Source organism: Zootermopsis nevadensis, unplaced genomic scaffold, assembly GCF_977971745.1.
Source record: "Zootermopsis nevadensis isolate Lab colony 2312 unplaced genomic scaffold, Znev_1.0 Znev_ptg000013l, whole genome shotgun sequence".
Lineage (NCBI taxonomy): Eukaryota > Metazoa > Arthropoda > Insecta > Blattodea > Termopsidae > Zootermopsis > Zootermopsis nevadensis.
The window spans coordinates 10,394,152-10,409,689 of NW_028259145.1; the positions used below are offsets into that span (position 1 = coordinate 10,394,152).

At 36.2% G+C, this 15,538-nt stretch overlaps 1 long non-coding RNA gene across 1 annotated transcript in view; it reads left to right on the forward strand.

The window, feature by feature from the left end:
- Positions 1 to 11,130: 11,130 nt before the first annotated feature.
- Positions 11,131 to 15,538, forward strand: part of LOC110830755 (uncharacterized) — a 65,485-nt gene continuing 61,077 nt past the window's right edge. Inside the window, exons 1-2 of the long non-coding RNA XR_002543366.2 lie at positions 11,131 to 11,221; positions 14,295 to 14,407. This is a non-coding gene — a long non-coding RNA (uncharacterized LOC110830755). The remainder of the gene's footprint in view (positions 11,222 to 14,294; positions 14,408 to 15,538) is intronic.

The window sequence follows — 15,538 nt, forward strand, 5'->3', positions numbered from 1 at the left end:
CTCCCCCCCCCGCCCCCGCCCCACTCAGTCACTTCGGACCGCAGAAACACTGCGTTTCGCTTACGTAACTATCGTGAGAATAATAAGAAACAAATGCATTTACTACGCAAACCAAAGACATTGCCGAAATAGAAACAGATGACGATCTAAAATTACAGCCGCTAGGAAAATATATTTATAGTATGCATAGTATATACTGCCTTATCTGCTACCCCTTTCAACCCCTTTTACTTCTAACGGACGTGGAGCGCACAAATTCGTTCCGACTGCTGTAAAGTGTTTGTTATTTTTGTCTGATTTTAAGAAAAATTGGAAATCCGGTCCTCGATTTGTTTCGTGCTTACAGACGGCAATATGAATATACGCACAGCGCAGGGGTAAGAACTCGCCTATTATAAAGCGGCGTGGTCCATAGGTTAACAGTTAACAATCACCAGTTGTGCTTTCAGTTGGGTCACTATTTATGGCCCACCACGTGGCTGGTGTGAAATTGCGGAAGTTGCAGAAGCAGCAACCTAATGTCACAGTCACAGTGTTCCGTTCTTGGGAAGTATCCGGTATGAATTTACTCTTGGAGTGCAGCCGTAGGTTTTTGATGGTTTCTTCATCCTAAAAGCCAATGTCTACCATGGTCTGTCTCCTCAGGTTAAAGCGATTGGATTGTGATTCGGATCACACATTTCCATCTAGTTCTGAAGTTACGAATGCGTGGAGTATTGCTTCCACTCCTCCATACACCATTAGCTTAAACACATTGACAGTTTTAGACGAAAATTTTATCCGCGGTGGTCTTATAAAGAATAGTTTGCTTGAATTTATCTGATGATAAAAAAATAAATTTAGAAAGATCCACAGATTTGTACGTCTATTTATAAACTGTTTGAAGCACAGATATTTGGTAACTTCGAATAAGAAAATCGGTATAAGCGGTCAAATTCGGACAAAATCCGAAGTTGGATATACTGAGTGAATTTTGCCGTGTTTATCTGTCTCGACACGAGTTATGGGATATAACTTTGTAATTCCTGTCCTGAGCATGACCATTTAAATATCCAACATCGGCTTTACAGGCGTGTTATAAAGTGCGTGGGACACAGGTGTACAAATAAATATATTTATCAATAAATGCGGGAACGAAATATATTATCCGCGAAGTAACATGGTATGGCATGAAACTAAACTAAAAATGTTCCACTTTTTACATCACTGACAAGAAATTAATAATTTATATACTTGTATCTCACGTGCTTAAGCGGCTTCAGTTATTAAAACGTGCACAATAATTCATATCATATACAGTGCGAAATAAATGTTCCACCTTCAAGTGAAAGGATATACAAAGGATATATTTATTACTCAAAACAGAAATAATCAATGACACTTAAATCATTTGAATCTACTCCTTCTTCCTTATGTTATTTCGATTAGTGTCAAACGGAAATAGTGCAAACGAGTCCAGAGTATGACAAGAAATGTTGCTGATGTTGATGTATGAAAGACACGATTTATCTCCTTGCCAGTTGTCAATGCCAAACATAACAAGTATTGCTGATAGATTCTAGTTAGAAGATCTAAGAACAGGCATGGGAGGATTAACAAAGAAATAAAACTGGACTAAGCTGGAAATTTTCTGTTATTTGAGTCGTGTCTATAACTTTCAACAGTCAGCTTGTCTGTCTGCCCTTTGTTCTACCGGCAATTTCCTTCGTATCCTTTAGCTACGTGTGTAGAAGTGTATCAAGTAATATAACATTTACAGAGTGACAGTTGCAGATAGTGGATTGCTATATATTTATTGTTAATTGTAATATTTTAGTCTTCAACAACGCAGATCACATTTCTCAAGGATTCAACCCCATCGTACTTTAATCAGTGTAGGTAACTGGCAAGACGCTATGGATTCTTAACATTGCTTATGTACATCTGCGACAGACTAATTGATTATTTGGATATTTTACGACGCTATAAAATGCGTAGCTTACGAAGATGTGTGTCTTTTGGACGATGAATTTTCGCCATGATGATGGAGGCAGCAAGGACCTCTGAAACGTTGATAAACTTGTACACGTCTCAACAACCCAAAAGATAGTCATCTTCATACTCGACGCTGTGGTAACCTTAAACATCACATTTTATAAGGATTGAATAGATAATGAATTGAAATAATGTGGTTGTAGCCTAATTGTAAGGTACCGCTATTGCTCTTACATGGGTAGACTGAGAAAAAACACGAAAACTATGGATAAGCCCTGTCCGAACCGATATTCTATTTCGAGAATTCGTGAATATGAAGCAAAATGCTAACAAAAGAAACGTCCAGTTCGAATAAGCTTGATACTGTGGTTTATTTAACAACCTTTCATCAACTACATAGGTTTCTTGCTGTCAAATGATAGGATGATAATTATCTACATGTTTATCACACACACAGGTAAAAGACCATAGTTGGAGGGAACACAATTATTTTATATCCCCCTACGTTGGTTGCAGAGACTTGCCAAAAACAAACCGTACTTGGTCGTTTGTCCCATTAGCAGTATCACATATGCGCATGTGTTCTTGGGCTGTACATCATCTGCAAAGTTGTGTACGTCTGATAGTAATATATTTGTAAATCAGGTTGTAAGAAGAACAGAATTTGAAAGTAGTCTGCACAACAGGTTAAAATGTAGAGCTTCGTGTATGCGTAACCATCTTGGCGTGAATGCGTGCAGGGGAGCTATTACAAATACACACGCAGATCTGTTACTGATCTCTTCAGCATGCAGTAGCTTCCGAGGTCATTTGTTGGTTGAAGATTTGCTTCCAGGAAAGATCCTACTTCAAAATACACCACTCGCTTTTGTGAACTTCTACATTGCACTGACAAAAAAATTTCTTCTTCTTTTTCTTCTTTCTTTGCTGGATTTAACAACTGAAAATGTTTCTTATTCGTGCTAATGAAGATGGAGAAAGACTGGAGAGTTACTGTGAATTGTGAGTTATTTCAGATTAGGTATGAGTTTTCAGTAGCCTGCCTTAAGGCTATTTTGCGAAGATACGTGTGCAAGAACGTCATATCGATGTTCATCTTCTGGGTTACGGACTTGTAGGTAAATACCAATGTTTCGAAAAAAAAGTGCCCCCATATTTAAGACTTAAGATGGAAACAGTTTTTCTGAAATGTTGGTGTCTGCCTACAAATCCAAATGGCGTTATAACCCGAAAGACACTTATCCTTGTTCACCATTGTAAAAATCACAAATGTCGTAACATATTCATAACCCATCTTGTGTATCTAGATCTAAGATACTACTGAAATAATCTTCCGACCTTCTCAAACTGAGTTGTAATTTTCTTCTGTGATCCTGGTGCAGGTATTAACACATGCAACATCTAGCGCGATAACTTAAAAAGTTCACAATTAGCCGAATTCTGAACTTACTCTTCACAACTAAGACATCAGTAACTTACCTAATTACAGTAAGATGCTTAAAGTGGATCACTGTACTCGTTCGTACTCCTTACCGTTCTGCTTCAAGAAGCAGACAAGTTGAAAGATCTTTCCGAAATGTCCATATCTGATGACCAATACGAGGTCAATATGTTGTTGCTACCTGCTTGGCATATGTTTATTTTGGTTTATAGTTATCAAAAAATAATTAGGCTGACAGCAATTTAATGCAAATAAATATTACATTTAATTGCTTTCCCAATTAAGTAACAAACAAGGGAATTAAATCGCAGCACTTGTCTAAGAAAAATGCGCCACCGAAAGTAGTTAAATAAATAATTTTATTATAATTTACTTACTATCTTACTTTAAGTTACTTTAAGTAACTTGCAGTAGACTGCAGCAACAAAACTTAGGAGAAATTAAACCCGGCGTATTGTCTAAAATTGTTCAACTGGAATACATATTCATTAGACTTTACAAATTCAGGAGATTTTATTATAAGAAAAACCATGAAAAATAAGGGGTTTTCGCTAGAACGTATTATTTGCTAAAATTATTATTTCTCTCAAAAAGGGCACAGGAAAATCCGCATTTTAAAGGTTTACAGCCACGTAAAGAACATATGATATGAACTGAGAGTGGAACAAGGAGCAGACAGGGGAAGGTAATGAAATTCAGACCTGAGGCGCCAGATAACTGGCACACTACTGCACGGATATTAAGTAGCCCTAAAAAGCTATAAAACTGTGAGCTACCGTGCCAAGTCATAACTGATGAAAATGAATTACAATATTAGCTTCAATTTTTTTCTCCTTTCCTTTTCATTATTTCTAAAAACAAAAGACCGGTTATACCAAAGTGCCCCGTTGTATAGACACACTTTTGACATCACACTGAATAAAATCCTAACCTACGCTGCATTTCCCAGTATTTCTTTAAATAGACTTTTAAACACATACATTTGTCTCTTAGAAGATGTAAATCTTAATTAAATAACGCGTATCGGTCTTTATAATATAAGTTTTTGTAGTTTAAAAATTTATGCCAATAATAATTAAAAATTTTTACATGTAGATTGTTGTAAGTCATAAAATTACATTTATGGTATAATTAAACTTAAAATTACTTTTATTGTATCCGATCTATAAGTATTAATCTACTTACATTTTCTTCTTTATCTAAGGGCTGCTTTCTGAAAGCTGTCTGCTAATTGAATTCGTCATGATTCCACATAGCTTACTGTCGAAAAAAGGAAGCAAACACTATTTATTTTAGGCTCGATTTATTTTTTCCGTAGAATAATTAACAAGTCTCTAATTCTTTGTACAGTTATAGTTTATCAAAATCTCTTACACCTGTTTTTTAAGCTAAAATTATTTTTGGGCTCATGTGTTTTTGAGTAGGCCTACCAACATAATATTGAAGGAACACTGCTTCACTCACATGGTTGTATGTTTTTCTTCCCTGTTGGGCCGACCAATGTAAATCGCTGTACATTTCAGTGGTTACTTCATGGTCATAACCTAAATGAAAACTTAATTTTACAGTAACATTTGTCCAGGACTCATGTCATTTTAATGGAAAACAAATGGTAGATAAGGCTGCCCACCCACAGTATTGTCATAAATTGATGTGATTCTAGTGGAAAACGATACACTTACCTCTGATGATTGCCACAGTACAAATAGCCCTGTTCTTTCAGGAAGTGAACTCATGTGGTTTTGCAAGTGACTAATTCAATTGTCCGTGCTTTGTTAAATAGTACCGCCAACATCCAGTAAGCTTATACATGATTACCATCGCTACTTACAACACGTTTTCAATAATATACAAGTACGTACAGCTTCTAGATATTTGTATATCTGTTTATGAAAAAGACTGTAATATCGAAAACATAATTCAATAACATTTGAAATATGTTTATCATCTAGTAATAAGAACAGTAAATAGTAAAAATAGTCTTTGCTCCACAATCCAGTGACTGACAATATTCCTCATTCTTTCTCACGGACCAAATTGAAAAATGAACTATTCATCATTTAACTTGAAACGAAAATAGTTCCAGTTTCTGAAATGTTCTGTTCTGCTCGGAATACTTGAGATTGGACAAGTCATGAAACCTAGTAACACTAGTTCCTGTACCTATTTGGGTTGTGTGTTTCTAGACTCTTTCAGCAAATGGCTTCGTAAATGAGTCCGCGGTTTCCTTTGGCGTTTAGCGACGATCTTTATTCGGATATAGTTTGCTTAATCTCGGCTTTGTTTGGACAGGTTGCTCCTTTTCTTCTCAAAAGTGGATGACTAGCGCGAATTATGTAATCAATTACAAGGCTACTTTTCCTAATAGCAGTTTGGTTAAAAACGACTCTCAGCACTAAAAACAAGACAAAGCTGTAACTATTGCCGGCGTCAGTTTACGTGGCGTCTGTGTTCTGTGATTTTGCCTTGTTAAGTCTTGGTTCATGCTTTGGGACAGAAATGCAAGTCCTCAAAGTTCAAAATCTTTCTGTTCGCCAGGGGTCGTATGGACACACGCCGTGCATAAAACAGGGAAATGATTTTTTTATAATGAGCCTACACACAAAGCATATCATACTAACATTTTTCCTTCTCGGCACTCTTCTCTAACAGAGAATCACGCGGATAACAAAATGTTTGTTCTTTCAACTACTGGACTTCCTGTATCAATTTTTCAATACCAAATACCAAACCTATTTGTCAGAGACGGTTCACTACTCTCTTTCCAATCTCTTGTCTCCTTGGATATGTTTGTTAGGTTTTCTTATAAAAAAATATTTTAAAGTATTTCCATGTTGAAGTAAGGTATAATTCCCAGTTATGAAGCAGTTTAAAATAAGTATAAAATGACTTCCCGAAGAGACGGCAAGATAAGTCAATTTCCTTTGATAAATGAACACTGAGGTTATTCAGATCGGATGGATAGTATATGTAAGCGATAAACCTCGTTTCCAACATGAAAACTGTTAATCGATATGACAAACCTACAATAAAAAAGTTTTTGGGCTTTTAGTTGTTCGGCCTGTCAGAACCTATTTTGGATTGAGAATCTAGCAACTCATTTTGACCAGTAGTAATAACAAACGTAATAAAGTCAAGTCTATCTCTCACTTCCCTTCTCTTTACCTTTTCGAACTTCAAATGTCCCGGAAGTCTCTCTGCACTTCTCTGTGGCCTACTGAGTACAAAGTGTGTTAGTTTCCCGCCGAAATGAAATAATCAATTCTTATTGGTCTAATTACTTTACGAATTAAATATCTGAAGATTGCTGTCTTCTGGGTTGCACCGTGTAGTCTGGTAGGTGTCCACCAACGTTTTAGAGGTCCATGCTGCTTCCATCATCAGGGCGAAACAATCCAGAAGACAGCAATCTTCAGACTCACCGCTGTGAAAATCTTACATAATGTATTTGTTTGATAAAAATATTATTCTCTATGTCAGGATTAAAGTCATAAACCATGCATTGGTCTGACACTGGTGTATAAAACTGTCCGCTAACCAATTGCGCCACCGAGGAATTGTGCTTGTTTCCCCTTTGTTTCGTTGGCGTTATTAATAGTTAATGCACATTAAATAGACTCCTCGCATGCACTGAATCTTGTCAACATGCCCAAACGTTACACTGCGGGATGGTGAGCCTAATGCAGCTTCCAGTCAACAAATTCTGCCAATTATTGGTAGGCTTGTATATTTTAACACTGCTGGAAAAAACAATTGATTCACAAGTAAAAACTTTCTTTTTCACTCGCTGTCACTGGCTGTAGGGCGGTTGTGAGTTCACTTCGGCTTGAGTTACCTAACATTGCACATCGTGGTTTATTAGTTGCAATTTCTCTAGGTCCTTGGTTTATCCTAAGTCTAGAGCACTGAATATTCTCTTTAGACCCATTATACGGACGCATACATCCTATTAAGACTTTTGTGGGTTTCATCAGTCACTTCTTTCAGATGCTGAAATAGTACAAATAAATAAGCATACGTGTAATAATAAATAAATATAGGATTGTGTTCCCAAATTTCAGAGCAATTACGAATCTACTAGTTCCATAAAAATAGAGATCTTATTTATATAAATAACTCGGAATTACTCAAGGAAGGCTTTTGAACCATGGAGTTACACACGTATGTACTTTGTTATTACGTCAATTAATTAATTAATTATTCAATAACTGCTGGTTGTAATAAGATCTAGATATCTAACAAACTATCCAACCAGTGTAACTGGTTGAGATATAATTATTTAACATAATTTATTCGTTCTGACAAGAAAATATAATATATATCAAGTGCTGCGCCAAAATTAGATAAATTCAGCACATAATAGGGTATTTTAACAGTACAACTATGAAATAAATGTAAAAATTTTGGATTTCTTCAATTTAAAGACGCAGTCTCTGTCATTATAGGAAGAAATGTTTCCGACAGGCATTTTGCTCTCCCTTGTTTTCGCCTCAGGGTTACTCATTGTCAACAGATCTGAGCGTCAGCAAGTATTGTACAAAAGGCTCATTCGCGTTTATCATAATTAAATCACACAAACTGTAACATTCCATACGCGAACGAAGTTTGGTCTTTGTTCCCTTTGTTATCAGATTCATCAGTTTTTCAGCGCATTATTCAGCGTATTGCACAATACATTATCACCTATCAAATATGTTCAAATATAATTGAAATGTATACAAGTGGCATGTGAGAGCAGCAGGAATAATAATCATCATCGTCATTATCGTCATCATCGTGGACAGGAGAAATGTCTGCTCAAATTTACTCTGATGTCTGTCTTCTGGGTTGCAGCGTCGTGCTATCGCCCTTATGACAGAGGGAGCTAGGTCCTCTGAAACGATGGTGAGCTTCTACCAGACTACACGGCGATGCATTCAGAAGACAGTCATTTTTGTGCTTACCACTGTGATAACCTCGAATCCTACGAATATACATTGCCTTGCCATAGGATAGACACGCAGTAAAAATATGACCTAGAAAATCTTGAAAGGCGTACGTTGACTCTTTAAAGGACAAAAGTCATCATAAATACCATCTAAAACGGCGAGTTTGACCTAAATGGACACCGCATAAATTAAAAATTTAAGTATTTTAATTCTCTTTAGAAAAATATGTATTCTCTATTCTGTAGAGAACCAAATAAAATCTATAGACTGTGCAAGCGACATCCCAGAGTTGTGGACGCGAAAGTAGGTAAAGAGTAAAGTAAAGTTTGTCCCACTATACGCCATGTAGGCGTTTGGGGTGAGTGGAGGTATAGCTCCTCTCTTCCTTGACCTCGGCACTAGATGGGGGTGAGTGGTCAGCATCACGACCCGGTCGGCTTTACCCCCGGGAAAAGACCCCGGTACACATTGTGGAGGAGGCTGGGTGGGCCCCAGAGCCGGTCTGGACGCAGAGGCTAGAGGAAAAATCCTCTGTCCCCGTCGGGGATCGAACCCCGGTCGTCCAACCTGTAGCTAGTCACTATACTGACTGAGTTATCCCGGCTCACACGCGACAGTAGGTGGCATGCTTAAAAATAGATAATGTGCGATATACATAAGCAAAGGTTATAACTTACCAGTGGATAATTGGAAGAATGAAAAAATCCCTTGCAAAACAAATATATAACACCTTTATTTACCCAGTCTGTAAATGAGATGCAAGATGTGAACTTTACTAAGAAACACACTTATATTGCATCATAAATACTGTTAAATATAATTCTCGTTAAGTAGTGTACACATCAGACAAAATTGTTTCTGTATAAAGAAACGATGTGTCTTTATATATAGGTATTATTATAGTCGTAAAATTTAAAAAAACCTTGATAATAAATTACCCAGGTATCACTGTAATTACTAAAGGTCATTAACAAAACATGGAGAAATGTAACTCAAATACAGTCGTTCATTATTATCTGAATAGCAGAAAATATAATAATTTTTATTGCTACAGTTGTAAATTTAAAATAAATTACCCAGGTATCACTGTAATACGAAAGGTCATTAACAGAACATAGAGAAATGTAAGTAAATTACAGGCGTTCATTATTATCTAAATTACAGAAACTATAATAATTTTTATTGCTGCAGTTGTAAAATTAAACGTCATTAACTAAGCATAGATAAATCTAAGTAAAATACATTCGTTCATTATCATTTAACTCATAAAAAGTAATAATATTTTTGGTTTAATCAGTGTATTGTTCAGGTTTAAAAACGTTCTCCTAGACATTATTTTATCAAAATAATACTTCAGAGAAGTCCACAGATTTATTAATTAAACGAGTCGGTTGAGGTACCAGCATCTGATGACTTGCAATTGCTACTGCAGCAGGAATGAGCGGGAGAGGTGTGAAAACGGCCGAGGAGAAGGCGAGGACCTCCCAAAAACCAGCAACTCACCTTCCTTAACGATGGGGCTACTCCGGTCTCTTGTCTGTGTGATCATAGCATCTGAGTCAACAAAAACGCAGACTTCGCTTGCGTCCAAATTAGTGGACACCGAGTTCTCTGTTATAAAATTGCTAACATTAGCAGCAGTTACGAATTGTTTAATTCTGTTTAATAGACCCACTGTTATTATGTTGACGAATTCAGTTGAAAATTCAGAATTACTGGAATCAGGAAACCCGTGTTGTGAGGGTGGTTTTAAGAATCAGTGATATCCACTTTAACTTCGAAGAAGTATCATTTTGAATTATTTGCATTTCATGTACTGAATAAAATATATGAATTTATATTTTACATTTCGAAGTTCGTTTACCAGCTGAAAAGTCCGGGTTCAATATTCGGGTAATCCACGCAGTCCTTACTTACAAAAAAATGTGCTGAACAAATTTATCATCAGCTACTTCGATTTTTGCCTGTTAGACCATAATTTAAATGCTGTTATCCGTCTACCACTTCACTAAAACCTGCAAAACAGTAGCCCTGTTCTGTCACAACTTCTGTCTTATGCCGAGCTGAGGGTATCCATTACCTTCACTTGATAAAATTCAGGTCAATTAAATTTCATTTCGTAGTGGCCAATCACTGTATTCGTGGGTTCTAATTTTTTCGAAGTGCGATTGTGCCCTCTCATTGCTGTATTATGCAGTCTTGAGAAGGTATCGATAGGTCTTACGACGCTTAGATAAGTTTTAGTAAAATTCCATTATAAAATTTTATGTAAATCCTAGTGTCTCTGAACTTATGCGGACAGACAAGTCGAAAAATATATGTTCATTATCGCAACTATTATATATAAATACCCCTAAGACCTCTATGACCACTTCATTCCACCTCATTTTTTCCAAGTTTATAAATAATTGACCGTTCAACTTGTAGGCCTCACGGTCAATGAAGCTTGCGATGAGTTATATGAATCAATAAACCAACATTTTCGTCGCTCCAAATATTACCAAAGTGATCATTTAATCTCGTTTGTGTGGCTCCAAAACAGGAAGAATCTATAAAAAATATTTATTTTTCCCACGCAATTAAGGAAATAAACAAAACTTTAAGGAATTCAAGGTGAATAAATACTAGCGCTTATTCGCCTGTTTGTAGGAAATACACAAGGTAGATGCTTGAATTTTATTTCTATCCACTTACTTATTGCAATCTGCTGTGTTGGTCTTGTCATTAACAGCGTGCGGTTTTAATGCCATCTGCAGGCAAAAACAAGAACGACAAGAAACATTTGACATACGCAATGCTTCGTTCTACACAATCTGATTCCGTACACACGAAAGTCTGTATCGCCAGTCATAATGAAACGAGGCCAGCTCTGACAAAGGTAATGATGCCAGTGTACTGTTTCAGTTTAATGAATACCTGGTTATTCCATTTGTTGTTTTTACATGCAATTTTTTAGTGTGTGGCATCTTACATGCTCTGTGGTCATTGAAACTCTGTTAGATGCTGTCTTTATAGTTCATAGTACTATTTCAAAAGAAAAAAAATTCTTGGTACTTTAACGTTAACCTTACACTCTCATTTAACTTCTATGTTTTTTACAACAGTATCGTGATTTGTGTGGTTGCAAAATCAGAGACTAGAACATACATTGATTTTACATGTAAACTGCTTCCCAGACAGGCTCTCGAGCCTCGTATAAATCTGTCATCTATAAATAATGTGTGGCAGTTTAACCACTGGAAGAACTTATATAAATCCTCGAAAGTTTGTTATTACTTAATATTAAACTTTTGAGAGTACTGTGAAGTTACGTACAACGATATGTAAAATTATATGTACATTATTACACAAATTTCTTTCAAAGTAATGCGAAGAAATTATTTGAACAAAAAAGAAAGTTGATCGTGTGTGCGTCAAGAAACTCGTCTTGAAAATATTTAATGTGGTGCCAACTGAAATTGTTAAAATGTAATTCAGGATACACTTTCATTATTATTATTATCCAATCTATTCACCACTTTATAGGGTATGTACTTCCATGTACCTGAGACAGACCTTGTCCCTAAGGTATATAATGCAGCAGCTATTTCAGAAATATATTTTGTTTTTAATACGTGTTATTTGTATTACATAGTTTTATTATTAGAGCTGACTACATATGTTACGACAGCGTCTTTCGAATGATGTATGAAGATCCTAAAATGGCAGTTCTCTGCAGTTCCTTGATGTTGTGTTCGCCCGGAATGTTGGCCAAATATTTTCTAAGTGATTTGAAGAGAGTTCCAGTTGCTCCAATAATTATTGGAATTACTTTTGCTTTCACTTTCCACATTCGGTGTATTTCAAGATCTTCTCCGCTTTCTTCGTAATTACATTCCTGTCATTTGGTATTATTATTCCATCTATTCACCACTTAATTATTATTATTATAGTTAAATAGTTTATTAGTGAAGTAACAGATACATTGAGGTCTGAAATATTTGTATCGGGCTCTGGAAGTACGCTGTTTAGTACAGCCTTCCCCATGCAGTTTGTTCAGTATTTAAGAGTGACCCACTGCTAAAGAAAGCTTTAAACGTCGCCTGTGTTACCCCTGCGTTTATATGGATTAATCAAATGGGGTGTAAATGAGGAAGACAAGAAACCTGTTGCTCGTACATAAAAGGTCGGTTTCTTCCAGTGATGTAACTAACTACATCGAACAGAATCTAAGTAATATATGAAGTTAAGTGCTTGCCCCAATGAAAAAAACAACACTTTTCCATTACAAATATCGGTTTGTTAATGTTCTTTAGGAAAATAATCGCTGTTTATTCTGAAAATGACATGAATTTTTAAATACATTCCGTAGGCAAAATGTGGAGTAACTGAATGTTAAAATAAGTGAAAAATAGAGTAAATAGTGCGTATTAGACAGTTACTTAGATTAAGACACAACAACACAAGAAATGGCTTTCATAAATCATATCCAGCCTGTCCCTTTATGGGACAAAGTCATATTTTTGCGCGTTCTTTTTTTATTTTCATTACCTGCAAAGATTGCAGTGAGTCAAGTTACCTACTTTAAGCTACATGTCACGGAACAGTTTAATCATTTAAGTTCTTGTCTTCTCTTAGTTGTCATAAATCTCACCGATAAACACTAATTACCTCGACGAACACAGCCAAGGATTGAGATTCAATGGCGGAAACTCTCATAAAATGGTATACGATAGAAACGAACGTAAAAAGTCTTAATGGCCAACATGAAACCAACTGTTAATAATATATCATCTTTTAGAGCATTATAAGTAATCGGAATTTCCTACACAAATATAAAATACGTAGGTTATACAAAATTCTAGACGAAAACTCTGAAGTTAACAGACCACTTCGAAGACCCGGGCAGCATAATATTACAATGGATTTTCAGAAACTATTTCTTGGGTGTGGACTGGCTTCATCTGGTACAGTACTGGATCCAGTGGCAGGCTAATATGAGCAATTTAATGAATCTTCGGTTTTGTGAAAGACGGTAAATTCGTAAATAACTGAGCCACTACTAGCTTCTTAAAAATGACAGTGTCCATAGTTGAAATTATTACCTCACTCCCACAGAACCATGGTGTATAAATTTTATTAAAATTTTGAATTGAAGAAAGCAGCGTCTAAGATTTGTAAAGTTTTTTGTAATACTTATGTCTTCGGACGCGAAATTAAGAAATGTTAATTTTCGATTTAACCCAATTAGAATTTCCATCCCGAAAAATTATTTTAACCTTTCAATGCTGTGCGGTATGTTACAACTACACTGACATGCATTGCCTTCGAGACTGACGGATCTTGGACGTAACTTCAAAGAATTTTGTGGTGTACAGAGTAAATTACACGTTTCATTAAACTGTGTGTTGAAATATCGACGCTGTACCATTGACACAGTGAATCTTAAAGATATATATAAATTTTTAATAAAACAGGGTGTTCCGAAGAAACCATGTTTGAAAGGTTGTGAAGATTTATTGTATTATTCAGTCTGTCTGTCTTCTTGTGATCAGTTACAGGATTTACTGCTAAAGACTTGACATGGGAGAATTATGTTTCATACATCATTGTGCTATCATAAATGTAACTGGCTGTCTGGCCGATTACTTGAGTGGCTACATAACCGTCCAAAAAACTAATTCCTTTGTGTGATGGAACAAAAAGGCTCGTTATTGTTACTTCGAAAGCTCGCCATTGGACCAAATCATAAGCTAACTTACTATAATCTATTAACAGGCATACCAGATCGAAACTCAACTGAGGTTCGTTAAAACACGTGTTTGAATTTAGTAGCCTGTTTGAAGCGAAAACTTTCCGTGAGATTTGTTTGTCAAATCTTTATGCATTTATTATTTCACGAGCATTTTCCCAACATTCATTGTCTTCCTTATATTAATTTATTCCAACAATAATTAATTCATTAATTGCAGCTGAACACGAGATCTGTAGAAGTTGGCAAAGTTTACCAGTCAGCTCAAGAGAAACCGCCATGAACAAACGGCAAAGAAATGATTGGGCCTACAACTGACCTGCATCTGAAGAGGTGAGTCTCCATTTGCTACAGTTAATAAAATGGTATAAATGAAACAAGTGACTGGTCATTCGTACAGTCATGGTCTCATAACAACGGTAATTACAAATTTACATTTCTGAATCTGTAGAAAAATTAAAAAAATGTAAAGCGGGAGATGACATTAAAGTTATTAACGATTCTCCATCTTATGTCAGTGCGTCTGCTTCTGAACTACTCGTTTTATCTTATCGTTGCGATAGGGTGAGTCTTTGTGTATGTGGAATTGGGCCGCTAAGGGCTACTTTGTCCATCCCCTATATGATATGAGTAAATATGGAAAAGCTGTGGATCGAAATTGAAGGTTAAAACTGAAGGACCCGGAGAAAACCCTGCCGCAGTGCCACTTTGATATGTTCAACAATAATATTTCTCCCCGCTTCTGGGTCTTCGCTGATTACGACTGGCATCTGTACGTAGTCCTAGGTTTGAGTCTTGATGAAGTGTATTTGCCCGTTCCTTGTTCTTGAACGCCGCGGGTGTGCATTGTTCGTTGGCTGATTAACTGATTTGTCCTATGAAGCAAAGACCTCACAGCCGCTTTTATGGAACATTAATGTTCAAAACCTCGCTTACAAGAGCTCGCCACTGGTCTCCATCCTGAGCCATTTATATCAACGCCACATTCTCACAACCTATTTCCTTTGATCCATTTTAATATTATCCTCCTGCCTAAGTCTAGGTATCATACAACGTTGCGCTCAAGTGGTTATCAATTTTTTTTTTATTTTTGGTGTTTCCCGTTTCAAATCTTGAACCAGACAGGATTAATGTGGCTTTCTTCTGTCTCCTCCTAAGGCATATGCAGGGATAGCAACTTAAATCAGCGACGACCTCTTCCCTCTGCATCATTTCTAATTCATTAATCTTCCTATCATTCGACGTTACATAATCTTAGCTTTTGAAGTCATTGAATAAAATATAAAACGTACAGGTTTCCCATTTTGGCTCAGTGTAGGCGGATATGAAATTTTCATCTGTCCATTTGTGTATGTCCATGCGTTTAGAATAAAATACACCAGTGTACGACTTATTCATTTCAATTAAAATAAGTCGTACCTTCCGGAGTAAATAGGGGAAAATTAATTGAATAAATAACCCGTA